This window comes from Musca autumnalis, unplaced genomic scaffold (genome assembly GCF_047663935.1).
Source record: "Musca autumnalis isolate F117 unplaced genomic scaffold, ASM4766393v1 scaffold_2, whole genome shotgun sequence".
NCBI lineage: Eukaryota > Metazoa > Arthropoda > Insecta > Diptera > Muscidae > Musca > Musca autumnalis.
In genome coordinates, this window is record NW_027411755.1 from 220615736 (window position 1) to 220623721 (window position 7986).

Below are 7986 nucleotides of genomic sequence, written 5' to 3' on the forward strand. Positions count from 1 at the left end.
ATTCTCCCATTTCGGATTTCACTGCATTATTGACATTTTTATTAGATCGTCGTTGAAAACGTACTGAAAACAATGGCATAGAGGCATTTTACAACAATGACATGTTCTGAAAAGATGTGTATTACATTCCAGGGAACATTTTTTCAAAAGAAAATATTCAGAAAAAATTAACGGTTTTGGAGATATGGTGCGAAATGTATAACAATTGTGGAATTTTTGCATATATTTTGAAATTTGAGGCAATAAAAGTAGTTTTTCGAGTTCATTATTTCTCCAAATATTTTATTCTTGTCCTTATCTACAAATTTGCTTCAGAGGTCAGAAGAAGATTCGCTTTGGTTTCGGAGATATAGCCCCGAATTTCTTTAAAAACTCAATATTTAACCATGTTTAGATGGGGCCATAAAATCCGAGCTGGATCTGACACAACAAAACCCAACTAGTGTTCCTTGTCGTTTGGGTCTGTACTTTCAAAAAATCCATAGTTCGAATTGTTTGCACAAGATCACCTTAAAAATGTTGCACAGTGTTATGATAACATTTGAAATGTGTGACGGAATTCGATCTACAAAAGAGTTAGCCAAATTATATTGAAATCGGTTCCGATTTCGATCGATTTATTGTATTTGATGGACCGATCACGCTAAGTGTCTCGAATTTTGATTAAAAATGTAACGTATAATGGAATTGGGACAAAAGATACGGTAACAAAATTTAATTTAAATCGCTTCGAAGTTAGATATTGTTCCCAAGTTTTATTACGAAATTGGAACAGATCGCGAAGGATCTATAGAAAAATTGAACTATTACAGTTAGTTAAGATTGTAAAGCTATAAATTGGTGCGAATTCATGTATATGTACATTTTCTTTAACATTTAGTTAGCTTATTCTTCCGACGAATAAGCCATGACATGACGGTGGAGATAATTACTTTCATTACTGAAGAGAAAATATGTAGTTATTCCATATTGAATACAAATTCACTTTGGTGTAGGCTATCATATAGTCGGCTTTGGCCGACCTTGATCTTTTCCTTACTGGTTTTCTTCTCATAAAATATAGTGAATAACAAGAAGGAAATGATAAATTATTTTATAGGCTTCACCATAGTTTGGAGGGTTTATTAAGTGTGATTTTCCATTTCTAACGCACCAAAATAATCGTTTGCGACCCTATGAAGTATATATATTCGTGATCAGGATAAAATTCTGAGTCGACGTAGCCATGCTTGTTTGCTTTAATCACTCTAGCGTCCGCAATAACTGAGCTACACCTCAGTATTTTTGCGCCCGAGTGATTTTCTTCCATATGCATTTTCGATCGGCAGATTTTAGCAACAATTTTTAACCGAATTCTCTGAAATTTTGCATTTGAGATTGCCAGTGGTCACAAAAATATGTCAACATATGCCCATATTTGAGTATACGCCCTATATAACGGTACCTCCTGATTTTCGGTATTTTGAAAATTTTAGCAATATTTTTGAGCAAATTACCTGCAATTTTGCAGTGGTCACAAAAGTTCTTCAATAAAATTTGTCAACATAGGTCCATGTTTTGGTACCTCTCAATTTTCGGCTTTTAGATACAATTTTTAACCGAACTAGGTGCAATTTGACTTTCGGCTTTTAGAGAATTTAGATTAATTTTTTGACAAACAACCTGTTACTCGACATTGTGATTCGCACTACATTGCACCACTGCAGTGGTCACAAAATTTCTTCACTAAACATTTTCAACATTGGTCCATGTTTTGGTATAGTCCCATATAACGGTACCTCCTGATTTAGCTGCATGTTTTGACCGAACTATCTGTCACTTGAGGTTCCCTGCAGTCACAAAACGTCTAAACCAAAAATTGTCAACATAGGTCTATATTTTAGTATTACCCGATATAAAGTTCCTCCAGACTGATTTGAGGATTTTAGTTAAATTTGCAGACCGAATTAGCTGTGATTTGTATTTAGGATTCGGGGTGGTAAAATGCTTCTCCACCAGAAATTGTTGGCATATATTCACATTTTGAAATCGTAACAGGTATTTTGAGGTTATTGTCCCATTTTTTCAGTGACTGCAATTTGGGTTCCCAGTGGCCACAAAATTTCTTCAGAGCTTATTGTATTAATATTAATATTTTTGTTCCAAATCGGCTGAAAGTTAGGGTTCCCAGTGATCCATGTAGGCGCAGGTATAAATGTACTTCTTGATTTCAAGTATTGTGAAGTTTTCCACCCGAATAAGCTATTACTTGGTATTTGGTTCCTCAGTGGTCAAAAATTTCTGCACCTAAACTTTTTGACGCCTCAGGTATTTAGAACTTTTATTTAGACTTTCAGCTCAAACTTGCTGTAATTGGTTTTTACGGCAATGACATGACTATCACTGAAAGATAAAATCTGTAATTTTTTCTTTACGGCTTAATAACAAACATCAACTTAAATGGGCTATGGTAAACTTTAGTAAGGTCGACATATCAATCATATTTTATTTTATTGTTTGTGTGACAATTTGAATAACATGTGTCACACAGCAGTGCCGCAAAGTGTTGGCGCTTCCTTGTAAACTTGGACAAAACATAAAAACAGTTGACCTAAGTTGATGAGTTTTTCTACAAGTGCTTATGAGCGAATAGTAATAAAAAATCTCAACTTTGGTCCATATCAGGTCAGATTTGGATATAAGCCCCATAGATATATTTCTCCAATTTTGCTATAATTCGGAAAATTTTAAGTGAATAGCCTTTAAATTTAATATGCGATATTTTCTTACGCCTCTGTGCAGTTTTACCGATAATGGCGAAAAAACCGGTTCAGATTTGGATATAGTGCTTATATATCTTCTTCAGATTTTGCTTTATATCGTCCAATTTTAGATGAATAGCATTCATATTTATTATTCATGAATTTATCATGCATAAACAACAATGTCCCAAATAGTGGTTTCAACTGTCGGCAAAATTATTTCAACATAAAAACCTATTAACAAAACGTATAAAACGCGACAGTCAATTAAAGTGGATTTGTCCACGGATATGATAATGTGGTTTTGTCTCAATGAAGCGCATTTTTCGGATGTAACTTTTGCATAATTATACCCTATACCACAATGTGGAAAAGGGTATTATAAGTTTGTTTTGGTAAAAATTCATGTAACACCGCGAAATATTCGTCGGAGACCCCCAATGTGGTATACCAATCTTCATATCTCGACGAGATAAAGCGATTTTGAGATGTGTGTCTGTCCGTCCGTCCGTCCGTCCGTCCGTCCGTCTGTCCATTATAAATTGTAAACACGCTCCAGGCCGCAATTATGGACCGATCTTCACGAAATTTTGTATGGAGGTCGGGTTCAGATCAGAATAGATCCCTATTCTTATTGGTGATGATCGTGAAATATTTAGCGGGTGAAATGGACCAAAAACATAATATTTATCCAATTTTCTAGCGGCTCTGTAGGTCTCAATAGTAGTCCGATCAACGCGTAATTTTAAATAAGGTAAGAGTTTATCACAAATGAGAAGCATGCAATTTGAGATGGCGATCGGATAATATTTAGGGGGTTAAATGGACCAAAACTTTTGTGTGAAAATTGTGAAAATTTTTAATAAACAGCTTATATCTTTGTTTCTGAAATACACATTCCCCACTCTTGAGTTATATATGGAAGACGATCTCTTGACCTTTCAATTGATGTCAATTATGTTGATGTACGTGATCAGATAACAGAGTTACAGCCTAATATATCCAGTTTTTTGTTTGCAGTGTAATCGGAAACCCGCTAGAGGTCGCAATTATAGCTCAATAGTCACGAAATTTTACACTAGGTAAGAGTTTAGGGTGAAGACAATGCCTATAATTTTGCATGATCTGATGTTATTTAGCGGTTGACATACACCATTACTTTTGTATGAAAAATATACAAATTTTATTTTTGGTTCATATTTTGATTCCTGGAGGGCATATACCGGCAAAGTAGCCTACATATGGAATAATAACTACTGACCTTTCCCCTGATGCAAACTGCAATAATGTGTCTGCTAGATAACGCACCTACTGCCTGATATATAATGTGTTTTGTGCAGAGAACCACAATTTCCTCCCATGCTACAAATTGTCTCTTTCATGACAGAGAAATTTTCAGTTCAGTTGTCAAATTGGATTTTTATACAAATATTGCAACATGGGGTCGCCTCGCCACCTATTTTATACCTCAGGGGTCGCCTCGCCACCTATACGACCAAATTTGTGTCTCATCGAAATATTGGTTTTAGACCCAAGTATACTTGGACGAAATTCGTTTCAGACAATTTGGAGTCTATTTAGCGCTGTCCGTTCATCTGTCTCTCTTAATGTCTAACTGGCTGGTGCGCACGATAACTCTCGAACATATCTACCGATTAGAACCAAATTTTATACAACGTAATATTTTGCCCAAACTTTGTTTACTTTCGAATGTAGGCTATGTCCACACCTCCCCCAAATAAGTTCAAAATTGTTTTCGAAAAATTGTGTGAACGATAACTGGCGAACTGAGTAATCGATTTGCTCCAAACTTTCCATATATTATAATTCCTTCCAGATATAGATCGGATAAGACTATATCGGTCCTTAGGGTATCTCCCACACAAAATTCGGAAAAGGGAAATTTAAGAGTCCTCTCGAATTGTTTTGAATTTTCTTCAGCAGATTGTACTTACGCCGCAAATCCGCAAGTTAACTCTCAAGGGGATTTTCTGATTGGTCGAAACTTTGCACATTGTATTATTTCATCCAGTCATGTGTCAGGTCAGAATATGGACTATATCGGTCCGTCCTTCGAGGATCTCCCACACAAAATTTGGGAAAAGTGCAGTTTGAGGACCCGTATCGGATATATTTGATCATTATTTTCTTTTTTTTTTTGAAGAAGAAGAATGTTCCTATTCTGGTCCTTGATTTGGTATAGCCCCATATTACGATACCTACAGATTCCACGTATTTTGAATCAAACTCGTGTTACATCTCCTATCTTCATTACTGTATAATTGAACATGAATAATTATGGGATTTATAAATTTGTTTGCATGCAAGTTTTTGAAGTTCTATTCATTGTTATTTATTTGTACCGGTATAAAATATATTTTTTGTATCACAATATATTATTTTCGAATATTTTTTAGAAATGTAAAATTTATATATTTTTCCACAAACATCCCAGTAAAGACAAGGGAGGCTTCTCTTATATCAATGGATTCATATTAAGTTATTGATATGTGACCTATTTTTTATCGCCGAGTCCGAACGGCGAGTCCTAAGTTGCCACTTGTAGTGACGTTTTTCATGGCTGAAATACTCAGGAAATATCGCCAACATTACTAAGGGGTATTTTGTAACCGTAGACAATTTGATGGGAATCGAACCCGGACATCCAGCGTGCAAGGCGGTATGTGCAACCGCCTAATTACTATTTTGTAACCGTAGACAATTTGATGGTAATCGAACCCGGACATACAGCGTGCAAGGCGGTATGTGCAACCGCCTAATTACTACAGGTTGTGGTGTAGGGTATCACATGGTCGGCCCCGTCCGACTATAGCCTTTGCTTACTTGTTTTATTAGAAATGGATGTATGTTTCATGTACCAAAATGCCGAAGCTCCAATTTGCTGCAATTTTTCACGAAATTCATGAGTTTATGTAAACTTTTTTTCATAAATTGCAAGTCCTTTGGCCACTCTTTAATTCCTAATGATATCTAAATACACTTTCATGAACTTAAGTTTTTTATGTAAATTTCAAAATCTGTTGCCGACGAAAAAATGTTCTATGTTTAAAGAGATATAAATTTATGGTAGCACCATATTATAGTTGTTGTTGTTGTCAAATAAAACCATACATTTAATAAAAAGTCAACAACAGGTTTTTCGATTTTTCTCCATTCAGGAAACAATGTGCGCCGTGACATTCCAATTCCTGCAGATGAGTAGACACTGGACACCATTTTTCACCCACCATCAGACCGAAAAAACATGATTTTATAAAAAATATTTTCGCATGCAGCATCAGCCCAAAAAAACTTGGATTTTTTAAAGAATATTTTTTCATGCACCCACAAGACGTGGATTTTTTAAAGAATATTTTTAATCCAGCATCAGACCACAAAACGTGGATCTTTTTAAGAATATTTTTTAATTCAGCATCAGACCACAAAACGTGGATTTTTTTAAGAATATTTTTTAATCCAGCATCAGACCACAAAACGTGGATTTTTTAAGAATATTTTTTAATCCAGCATCAGTCCACAAAAGGTGAATTTTTTTAAGAATATTTTTTAATCCAGCATCAGACCACAAAACTTGCATTTTTTTAAGAATATTTTTTAATCCAGCATCAGACCACAAAACGTGGATTTTTTTAAGAATATTTTTTAATCCAGCATCAGACGACAAAACGTGGAATTTTTTAAGAATATTTTCTAATCCAGCATCAGACCACAAAACGTAGATTTTTTTAAGAATATTTTTTAATCCAGCATCAGACCACAAAACGTGGGTTTTTTAAGAATATTTTTTGGATTTTTCAAGAATATTGTTTCTCACACTTCATATCACAAAACGTCGACTTTTTTAAGATTATTTTTAAACCAGCATCAGATCAAAAAACGCAGATTTTTAAAGAATATTTTTTAATCCATCATATTTTTTCATGCACCCACAAATCGTGGACTTTTTAAAGAATATTTTTTAATCCAGCATCAGACCACAAAACGTGGATTTTTTTAAGAATATTTTTTAATCCAGCATCAGACCAGAAAACGTGGATTTTTTTAAGAATATTTTTTAATCCAGCATCAGACCACAAAACGTGGATTATTTTAAGAATATTTTTTAATCCAGCATCAGACCACAAAACGTGGATTTTTTTAAGAATATTTTTTAATCCAGCGTCAGACCACAAAACGTGGATTTTTTTAAGAATATTTTTTACTCCAGCATCAGACCACAAAACGTGGATTTTTTAAGAATATTTTTTAATCCAGCATCAGACCACAAAACTTGGATTTTTTTAAGAATATTTTTTAATCCAGCACCAGACCACAAAACGTGGATTTTTTTAAGAATATTTTTTAATCCAGCATCAGTCCACAAAACGTGGATTTTTTAAGAATATTTTTTAATCCAGCATCAGACCACAAAACGTGAATTTTTTTTAAGAATATTTTTTAATCCAGCATCAGACCACAAAACGTAGATTTTTTTAAGAATATTTTTTAATCCAGCATCAGACCACAAAACGTGGGTTTTTAATAATATTTTTTTAACCAGCATCAGACCACAAAACGTGGATTTTTTTAAGAATATTTTTTAATCCAGCATCGGACCACAAAACGTGGATTTTTTTAAGAATATTTTTTAATCCAGCATCAGACCACAAAACGTGGATTATTTTAAGAATATTTTTTAATCCAGCATCAGACCACAAAATGTAGATTTTTTAAGAATATTTTTTAATCCAGCATCAGACCACAAAACGTGGGTTTTTAAGAATATGTTTTTAACCAGCATCAGACCACAAAACGTGGATTTTTTTAAGAATATTTTTTAATCCAGCATCAGGCCACATAACGTGGATTTTTTAAGAATATTGTTTCTCACACTTCATATCACAAAACGTCGGTTTTTAAAGAATATTTTTTAATCCAGCATCAGACCACAAAACGCGGATTTTTTAAAGAATATTTTTTAATCCAGCATCAGGCCACAAAACGTGGATATTTTTAAGAATATTGTTTCTCACACTTCATACCACAAAACGTCGATTTTTTAAGAATATTTTTTTTAATCCAGCATCAGACCACAAAACGTGGATTTTTTAAGAATATTTTTTAATCCAGCATCAGACCACAAAACATGGATTTTTTTAAGAATATTTTTTAATCCAGCATCGGACCACAAAACGTGGATTTTTTTAAGAATATTTGGCTTAAATCTAGTTTAGTAAAAACTCTC